General features: G+C 48.1%; 1 protein-coding gene across 1 annotated transcript in view; it reads left to right on the forward strand.

The window, feature by feature from the left end:
* The window catches only part of LOC138102090 (olfactory receptor 14I1-like), an 89384-nt gene that overhangs the window by 9374 nt on the left and 69680 nt on the right, over positions 1 to 10330 (forward strand). The gene's annotated exons all lie outside the window — the stretch shown is intronic.

Below are 10330 nucleotides of genomic sequence, written 5' to 3' on the forward strand. Positions count from 1 at the left end.
AAAACAACCAGTTAAAATTAAACAGTACCCCCTCAAAAAGGAAGACAGTAAAGGAATTAGCCCAATAATTGAAAAATTTTTACAGTTAGGACTGTTAAAAGAGTGATTGATTTTAACACTCCTATCTTGCCTGTCCATAAACCTGATGGATCTTACCAGGTGGTACAGGATTTACGGGCTGTTAGCAAGATAACTGAGGATCTCTATCCTGTGGTAGTGAATCCTTACACTCTGTTAACATGCCTAACACCAGAGCTAACTTGGTTTACTGTTTTAGATCTAAAGGATGCCTTATTTTGCCTCCCTCTCCATGAAGCCAGCCAGAAAATTTTTGCATTCGAATGGGAAAGCCCTAAGAGTGGGCGCAAAACCCAGCTCACATGGACGGTGTTGCCTCAGGGTAAATCCCCACCTTGTTTGGAGAACAACTTGCAAAGACATAGAGTCCTGGGAAGCCCCACCAGGAGAAGGGAAGCTATTGCAGTACGTGGATGATCTCCTAATAGCTACCCAAACAGAGGAAGCTTGCACAGCCTGGACGGTAAGCCTCTTAAACTTCCTGGGACTCCAAGGGTACAGGGTATCCAAGAAAAAGGCTCAGGTGGTGAAACAGAAAGTGATCTATCTGGGCTATGAAGTCAGTGCTGGGCAACGAACTTTGGGGCAAGATCGCAAAGAAGCGATATGCCAAACCCCAAAACCCCAGACAGCGAAAGAGTTACGGACTTTTCTGGGGATGATGGGGTGGTGCAGACTGTGGATTTACAATTACGGGCTGCTCGTGAAACCATTATATGAGCTCATTACAAAGGAAAGCAGAGATCTCCAGTGGACAAAGGAGGCCACGCGGGCCTTCAGCCAGCTAAAGAATGCCCTCACGTCAGCTCCAGCTCTAGGACTCCCAGACGTGAGTAAGCCATTCTTTCTATTTTCCCATGAGAAGCAAGGGATCGCCCTGGGAATACTAGCACAGGACCTGGGCCCATACCGACGGGCAGTTGCTTATTTCTCTAAGCAGATAGATGCAGCAGCCAAAGGATGGCCTGGGTGCCTCAGAGCCGTTGCAGCAGTCGTGCTAAACATCCAGGAAGCACGCAAATTCACCTTGGGTCAGAAAATGACTGTGCTGGTATCCCACACGGTGTCCATGGTGCTGGAAGTGAAAGGTGGGCACTGGCACTCCCCACAAAGGTTCCTGAAATATCAAGCCATCATGGTAGAACAAGATGATGTAGAAATAGTGGTAACTAACATTGTCAACCCAGCTTCCTTTCTCAGTGGAAATCAAGGGGAAGCAGTACGCCATGATTGCCTGGAGACTATCGAAGCTACCTACTCCAGCCGCCCGGATCTGAAGGATACCCCTTTAGACAACGCAGAGACCTGGTTTACTGATGGGAGCAGCTACATCATCAGTGGAAAGCGACATGCTGGGTATGCAGTTACCACCTGCCGGGAGGTGATAGAATCCGGACCTCTGCCAACAAACACCTCTGCGCAGAAGGCTGAAATAATCGCCCTAACCCGTGCCTTAGAGATGGCAAAAGGAAAGAAAATAAACATCTATACAGACTCAAGGTATGCATTTGGAGCTGTGCATGCACACGGGGCCATTTGGAAAGAAAGAGGACTGTTAAATTCGCATGGAAAGAACATCAAACATGCACGAGAAATAATGCGGCTGTTGGAAGCAGTCCAGCTACCTGAGAAGGTAGCAATCATGCACATAAGGGCACATCAAAAGGTGAGCTCGGAATTGGAAGAAGGGAATGAACTGGCGGACAGAGAGGCAAAAGAAGCAGCAAAAGGTGAGGTAACAACAACTGGAGCCTTGATCCCAGATAGACAACTTTCCCTAGAGGGTAAGCCAACATATAATAAAAAGACAAGAAATTGATTAAAGATGAAAGGGGAACATTTAACCAAGAGGGATGGGCTATCACTGCAGAAGGAAAACTGGTTATTCCCTCTCATTTACTATGGTCACTAGTTAAAGAAGAGCACCAGAAAACACACTGAGGAAGAAATGCCTTATATAACTACTTAATTGGGAAAATTATCACTAGAGATTTATACGAAACCGTTGTGCATGTAACTTGACAGTGCAACCTTTGCCTCCAGACTAATCCCAAAAATACCCCCAAACCAAAAATGGGTCAAATTGGAAGGGGCCATGGGCCGGGACAGCAGTGGCAAATTGATTTCACAGAACTTCCAAGAAAAGGGGGGTGTCAATATTTACTGGTGCTGACAGATACTTTTTCAGGATGGCCAGAAGCTTTTCCTACTAGGACCGCTAAGGCTCAAGAAGTAACCAAGGTGTTACTACAAGAAATAATACCACGCTTCAGAGTTCCAGCCACAATGTCCTCAGATAGGGGACCACATTTTATTTCAAGGGTGGTACAACAAACTAGCCGACATTTAGGCATAAACTGGGAACTCCACACTCCATACCATCCCCAGTTGAAGTGGTCAAGTAGAGAAAATGAATCATTTGATTAAACAGCAAATTGTGAGATTAGGGCAAGAAGCTAACCTAGCCTGGCCCCAATCTCTTCCACTTGCATTGTTACGAATTCGGACCAAGCCCAGAATTAAAGAAAAGCTAAGCCCCTTCGAAATACTTTATGGGAGACCATATGGGGTACAGAAAGGCATATCTACCCAAACAGGGGAGGAGACATTAAGCACCTACATGATTGCTTTAGATTAACAGCTTAGAGAAATTGGAAAATGTGGCTGGAACTCGAAGTCGAGGCTTGGATGGTCCTGTACATGGCATTCAGCCTGGAGATTATGTGTATGCTAAGTCTCTTACAGAAAGAACTCTGGAACCACAGTGGGAAGGACCATTCCAGGTACTTCTCACCACTTACACAGTGATTAAGATCAGAGAACAGAGTGGCTGTGATGCCTTAAGAGGCCTCCTAGAAACAGAGACTAGACAGGCTTAAAGGATTAAAAGAGGTATGTATTTGAAAGGCCTTCAAAGGTACACCCTGGGACCTCAAGCCATTCTCAAAATGGACCCCAAGATGGACCCCGGGTCACAAGTTCTTCACTCTTTTATAGGTTTGGTTCATTTGCATAGCAGGGTTAATTCTCCAATTAAAGCTCAGTTTTCCCCACAGCTTAACCCCCCTTAGTGGCTCTTTGGTTTATACTTTTGGCCTAGGACAGTCTTGGTGTCCTTGGAAAGCAGGGCCAGAGAGGCTTTGTTATGTCTACCTAGCATGAGAGAGCAGAAATTAACAGGCTACAAGAAACTTCAGAGTCACACACCAAGCAGTACAGAATTTGAAAAATATAAATGTTTAAACCTAAGGCATCACCTGGATTCACCATACTCAGGTAAAGAAGGCTCCAGAGACCCCTTGGAAAGTGGCCCCTGGTGATGATTAACTGAAATTGAAGTTTACCCGAACATGAAAATGTTATGGTGGCACACAAGTATGACCCAGAAAACTGGTTTTTTCACAGTCATAATTGTAGCCTCCGGTTGGGAAGTTATTCATAGGAGAGAAGACATATGGTCCCAAGCCTTTATGCGGTTCACTGGACTCATGGGGAAATATTCTGATTTAAAGGATTTAAACCTGCTGACTGTGGTCATACACAGAAACCAAGTGTATACAAAGCAAGAATGGGAAAAACAAAAAACTTGGCAGCTTCAGGGAACTGTAGGAGAAAAAATCAAAATAGGATGCCAAATGATTAACGGAACTACTCATAAAAAAGCAACCCAAATTAGTGTCTCAACTACTCCTACAGACAAACATTATGAAATCTGTAGTCATTCAAGTGAAGCAGATTGTTGGTGTAATTTTACTTTAGTATAGGCCATTGAAGTAGTTTGTCTTTGGGCCCAGGACAGTAACGGACTCTCATTCAAATTCCAGATAAATGCCATGGCTAGACCTACTACGACCTACTCTGGCAATCAGATCCAAACCCAGGTCACACCACTTAAATCTGAGCCAAAGGTTTATGAGATTGGCCCTTATGTAGTAAGGAACACAGGCCAACAATTACTGCTGTTTAATCCAGAATGGTCTCTTAAGCGTGTAGAACTACTAATGCAAATTAACATTTCTGAAATCCAACCAGCCTGCTCCCCTTTAATTCAAACATCCCTTGAAGGGTGGACAGCCTGGCTGCAGAAGCAAACCCCCCTCAAGGGCAGAATGCAGAGAGACCTGAGTGGCATGCTGGGAACAGGACTGGGAGTTATAAATGGGATTGATTCAGAGATACTGATGAATAAATTGGCCACACTGACCAGTGACCTGACCAAATTAAAACAACCTCTACAATCTTCCCTATTAGCATTAGGAAACAGCCAGTGGCAAGTCTCAAAAATACTCCCAGACCTCGCGAAAATCAGCAACCTGGACCACGAACTGATATTAAACACACTTGGCACAGCTCAGGACAATGTCTCATTAGCCCTTAGCTGCATACAAGCTCAATTATGGATGTAGTCCACAGCTTCCTTAATTAAAAGAGAAGGAAATGAAGGTGTTTTCCCTATCGAAATCCAAGGAGCTGTTTGGAACAATGCTACTAAGTTAGGAAAAAAGCTCCAATCCTGGTGGACCTTGGTAAATTTCACCTATGACCCAATGACTAACATAGCTACTGCCTTTGTCCTTACGATACGGAATGCCACAGTTTATGTAATTCATCCTATTGTTGCATTGGGACTAAACTATGAAGGAACAGGGTTTTTTTCCCCCTCCGAACACAGAGTATGGGCTCGGGTGGTTGGAGAAAAATGGCAAACGGTGAATCTAGAATCTTGCATCACACGGGAACAACAAGGATTTATCTGTGAAAGTAATACACTTAATGCCAGAGACATAGGTCTTGATACAGAACAAGGCATGTGTCACTTTGAGATCCACCCAGACACTTCACCGAAAACTGTACTTGTATATGTTGGTCAAGGCTGTGTGTGCTTAAGAACTATCTGCATTTCTATGATAATAGATGACAATAATATAAATGTAGCTGCCAGGAATCACTCTAATTTTTGTATTTGTAATTTTACCAAGATTGTTGGGTGTGACTTTTCATATTTAGCACCGGTTGTGTCTCATCAATTGATAAGGTCTAACTACACCATATACCATAAATTGCTACCCACACCTATTGGGATGGACCTAACATTAGTAAAGCAATTAGTGAAACATCAGGACCTAATTGAGATTCTAGAAGAAATCTGAAAGAACGGGAAAAAGATCTTAATCATCATCCATCATGACACACAAGAAATCAGCAGAATCTTGCAAAGAGTAAAACAAGATGCAAGTCATAACTGGTAGATGCGCTTTTTGGGTGGTCACCTACCACAATTGGTATCCTAAATAAGTTATGTCACCCCATAATTGTTTCATTAATTTTGGTGAGTGCCTGCCTTGTGCTGTCTATTATGTTGCTTGTTTGGAACTACAGAGCGCTAAAGAAGTGATCAGTTTTAGCTGCCTTGTCAAATGCTCATGGAAGAGCATTAAGGGATGCTTACCGTAAAAGATTATTAGAAAAAGAATTTATGTATTAGTTAAAGAATTTACTAACTCTTTAGAAAAGGAGGGACTGAAGCAGGGGGATGGGGAAGCAGAGGTTAAATGGTTTGCTAAGAAGTTGTTTGTTAAAAGCAACGCATACAGCTTGCTCAACACTTATTGTGCCTACCAAAGCAGGATGAGAAGATATAAGACTATTGATAAAGGGAAAGAATCTTGACCAAAGATTGTGTTTTTGAACCTAAAACTAACTTAAACCAGCCTTGAAGTTTGGATTTGGGCCAGGGACATAAAGAGCATGCACAGGGAAGCAAGGTGTAAAGTTCAGAATGAGGAAGACCCTTTACTTCATCTGAGGAAGACTCTTATTTCATTCCAGAGACCCCTGCCCACGACCACCAGACAACATTGCGCAAGCACAACATGGATGTAAATGGCTTTTGGGGTCATTGTAATATGAGGCGAGGCTGGGCGGGGCTAGGTGATGAATATGCATAGGCGTATTGGGAAAATTAATGAATATGGAGTTTGTAACCCGATAAATACCGAGCTGAATGCAGCTGTCGGCACGCATGGCTTTGGAGGAACTATCCCCCTTGCGTCCCAGCACTGGAATAAACATACCTACTTTACTACTTATTCTAGTAGTGGAGTCTCTTCTGCATATCATCTGTTCCCTGAACTTTGATGGGTCTGAGCAGCTCCACGCCCCCGTGCCCCCAGACCCACCAGTCCGCGGCTCCCACCCAGGACCCCCGTACCCGGGGTACGGCACCCCCAGCAGGCCCCAGCCAATCAGTCAGTTCTGCCGATGACTCACCAGTTGCCAGGCAGACCTGCAGCGCCCAGCGCTCCCTGGGAGCGGATTTTGGGGAGAGGCGAGGTGGGGGGCACTCAGGCCGGGGCCCCCCGCGCTTTCCCGGTGGGGGCAGCTGCGGCGGGGGCCGAGTGCGGGTGGGAGCCTGGGGAAGCTCCAAACCCCGTCCCACTGGCCTGGACTGGCTCCAGGGATGGGGCAGCCACAACCTCTCCGGGCAACCTGTTCCTACCTGTCTTCCTGAGCTTAGGGACAGGGCTCGGGATACTTCAAAGTATCGATGCTGCATCTCACAGACCTACTCCGGCCGACGTGCAGCTGCTGGAAACACAGCACCAACCCATGGAACCTGTTCCATCAGCATCAGGGACCAGCCGAGGGCTTGTGTCATGATGTCTCACTGGGGAAAATCAACAGAGTTGACAATCGGCTGATGCGACCATGAGATGTTGAGATAACTGTTGGCAAGAGATGGTCATGACCAAGAGATGACCATGAGAAGACCACGACATGGCCATGACCGTAGGGTGGCCAAGACAATGAGATGTCCCTGAGGTGAGAGCTCCTGGGGAGAGCCTGAGGTGTCCCTGAGGTGCTTCTGAGGTGGCTGTGCCCAGCTGCTGCTGGAGCAGAGGCTCCTGAGGACATGAAGAGCGAAGGCTGAGGTCACGGACCTGGAGGTGAGGAGAGCTTAGAGAGGAGACCTGCTTTGAGGAATCCCATGGGATCCAGGCAGGGAAGGGTGGGATGTGGGACTCTAGGAACAGGGAGAGAAGGAATTCGGGACACCAGGAATGGGGTACAATGGGAATGGGGGACAACAGCAGTGAGGGACACCGGGAATGGGGGAGATTGGGAAGGGGGTACATTGGTAATTGGGGACACTGAGAACAGGAGACAGTGTGAGTGAGGGACAGTGGGAACGGGACAGCAGGAATGGCGGGCAGGGGGAGTGGGGTAACAGAGGGAATGAGGGACACTGGAAATGAAGGGCACCAGGAAGGAGGGACACAGGGAACAGGGGACACTGGGATAGAGGGACACCATAAACAGGGGACACTAGTGTTACCAAAAACACAGTAAAATAAAAAAGCTCCTTAACACCAATGTAGCATTAAGAAGCAGCATTCTTTATTCGTCCAGACACACGAGGAGATAGCTCCTCCTAAAGTCGTGCAAGCCTTCTTCTTTCCATGGGATTATTTTGCAAAACAAATCACCTATTTTTCAACAATTGATTTATTAGTTTCTGTCATTTTTGTGCTTACTATCTGCCTTTGTAAACTAATCACCAGTTGGAGTTTTAAGAGTTCTCCTAGGTTTTTTTTCTGTTAAAGGAATTTTCCCCCATACTGTTGCTAGGGAAACAAATGGCCAGGTGCTTAAGAAGAACAAAAGGCCTGGCTGCTCTTTTTGTTTCATTTGGATGTGTGGTCAGTTGGGTCTCAGCATCTAGAGAGAGAGGAAGCTGGTTTTTTTTCTACTGCCGCTTTTCTTTCTGCTGGAGAAACACCGGGATCCCAAGCCCGCCTTCCCTGCCCCGCTCGGAGGCGGGCCGTGGCCGCCCTGCCCCGCCACTGCTTCGAGCCTTCGCTGCGTTGTAGCCGTGTTCGCCCTGCCTGCCTGGACCTCCGGGGGGTTCTCCGTTTGGATACACCTCGTCTGCCATCCAGGATTTGTGCTCATCCCTGCCACTCCAGCCTGCCGTTCCAGCCTGCTGTTCCCGAGGGTCCGGCTGGACACTGGGATCGGCTGCCCAGTGGTTTGTGAAGCCTTTGTTCCATCCCTTCCCGGGATCCCAGGCCGCCATTGCCGCGTGCTCCCCGAGCTCGCTCCGGAGCGCCCCCTGCAGCCGTGGGGGAACCATCGCACCTGCCCTGCTCACCGGGAGCCGCCAGCGCCCCTGCCGGCTGCGAGCGGAACTGCACCCGAGGGGAAAGGGCCTGACAGCCGAGAAGGCTGGGACTGGGTTTGTGATTGTTTGCTGTTACTGCCACAGTTATTGCTGTTTGTTTGACTGGTTAAACACATATAGATATATAATAGTAAAGAACTGTTATTCCTATTTTTCACATCTTTGCCTGGAAGCCCCGTGATTTCAAAATTATAATAACTCAGAGGGAAGGGGGTTGCATCTGCCATTCCAAGGGAGGCTTCTGCCTTCCTTAGCAGACACCTGTCTTTCAAACCAAGACATCACCATATTCTCGATTTCCTAATGTGTTACCTGATGTTTTAGTTCCGTTATCTTATACATTAATTTTGGAGGTACAATTACCTGTCCACATGAGTTTATCAGTCACCTGCTGGGATTTTCCTAATGATGGGGCTAATTGCCTGTCCTGATTACTAGAATTTGGTTTTTGTTCTAGGACACTAGCACAAGGATACCTTTTTCAGCACCCTCTTGAGCTGTTTGGTCAGCCAATGGATTCCCTGGATTAACTGGGGAGTCTCCAAACCCATGGGCTTTACAAGGGCATCAGGGCCACTTCTTTTGGCTTTGGCACACTCTGCAGTAGGTGACTGATTTCTTTTTGTACTCACTGGAGACCTCTGTGCCCTTTCCTTCCATGTGGCTCCCTGGGCGTCTATTATTCCAAACCCATAGTTCAAATCAGTCCATATGTTCACCCTTTTTCCTTCAGTGATTTCTAGGAAAGGTCATTCATCCTGCTTTTTGTGCTGATGTGTTCAAAGCTAAAGCCTGGGCTTCTATGACGTGGGTTGAGGTTCCCACTGCACACCCAGCTGCCCGTTTTCCATCCGTACCACGCTGCTCCCACCAGGGTGCAGGTCTAGTGCTGGCTCCTGGATGGGATTGCTCTCGAGATCCCATCTGTCAGAACACCCTTTTTCAGTGGTTACCTGGTGGTCATGGCACAAACGTCTCTGGGCTTCTTCTGAAGCCTGGAGAAATATGGCCGGGTTTAAAGCAGTGGCTACCTTAAGCTCAGCCTTGTCCTGCTCCAGTAGGGCAACCGGGTATTTCAGCATCCTGCTGCTGATATTCAGTGTCCTCCTTTTTGCTCCAAACCAGCTGTTCCCATGCAGGGTACATGTATTAGAATCTTTTGTCACAATATCAGCTTTTGTGCTTTCTACATTAAAAGCTCTGCAGCTACCACAGGTCTCAAGAATCCAGGTCATCCTGTACTCTCATTGTCCAGTTGTTTGGAAAAGTACCTCACAGGCTGCTTCCATGACCCCAAACGCTGTGCCAATACCCCTAGTGCCAGGGGCACCCTTCGTGCACAAATATCTCCAATGGTTTCATTAAGTTTGAGAGTCCCAATGCAGGGGTTGGCATTAAGGCTCTTTCTAGGGCCTATCCCCATGTCCCCCACATTCCCTTATGTGCCACGTGCCTTCACTGGTCCCCCATATTCCCTGGTGTCTCCCATGTCCCACATGTGCCCCCATGTCCGCAGTGTCCCCATGTCCCCCGTGCCCACCAGTGTCCCTACTCACCACACTCCCATGGTCCCAGTCTGTCCCAGTGCTGTGACTGCAGCCACTTTATCCCCAGGGAGGGGACAGGCTGGCGGGGTGGGGGATGACATGGGACACCCCCAGGTGGCACCTCCCAGGGCCCCAGGCAGTTCCGTCTCTGCCCAGACCACAGCCGGGGGGGACTGGAATGGACTGGGATGGACTGGGGGGGGGGGGGACTTTGGGGGGGGGGCTGGAATGTGCTGGGGGACACTGGGAAGGCAGGGGGGACACTGGGGGGGCACTGAGTGTGCCTAGGATGCATTGGGAGGCACTGGGGGTTAGTGGGACATACTGGAAGACACTGGAAATGTTGGGGAGAACACTGGGGGGACACTGGGAAGGACTGGGAGGCACTGGGGGATGCTGGGACGTACTGGGGGACACTGCAAGGCTTAAACGGGCACTGGGGAGGGGGGACACTGACTGACTGACACTGGGATGTGGTAGGAGGCACTGGGGGGGGGACTGGGACAAACTGGGAGGGATTTGG

This window comes from Aphelocoma coerulescens, unplaced genomic scaffold (assembly GCF_041296385.1).
Source record: "Aphelocoma coerulescens isolate FSJ_1873_10779 unplaced genomic scaffold, UR_Acoe_1.0 HiC_scaffold_60, whole genome shotgun sequence".
Classification (NCBI taxonomy): Eukaryota; Metazoa; Chordata; class Aves; order Passeriformes; family Corvidae; genus Aphelocoma; species Aphelocoma coerulescens.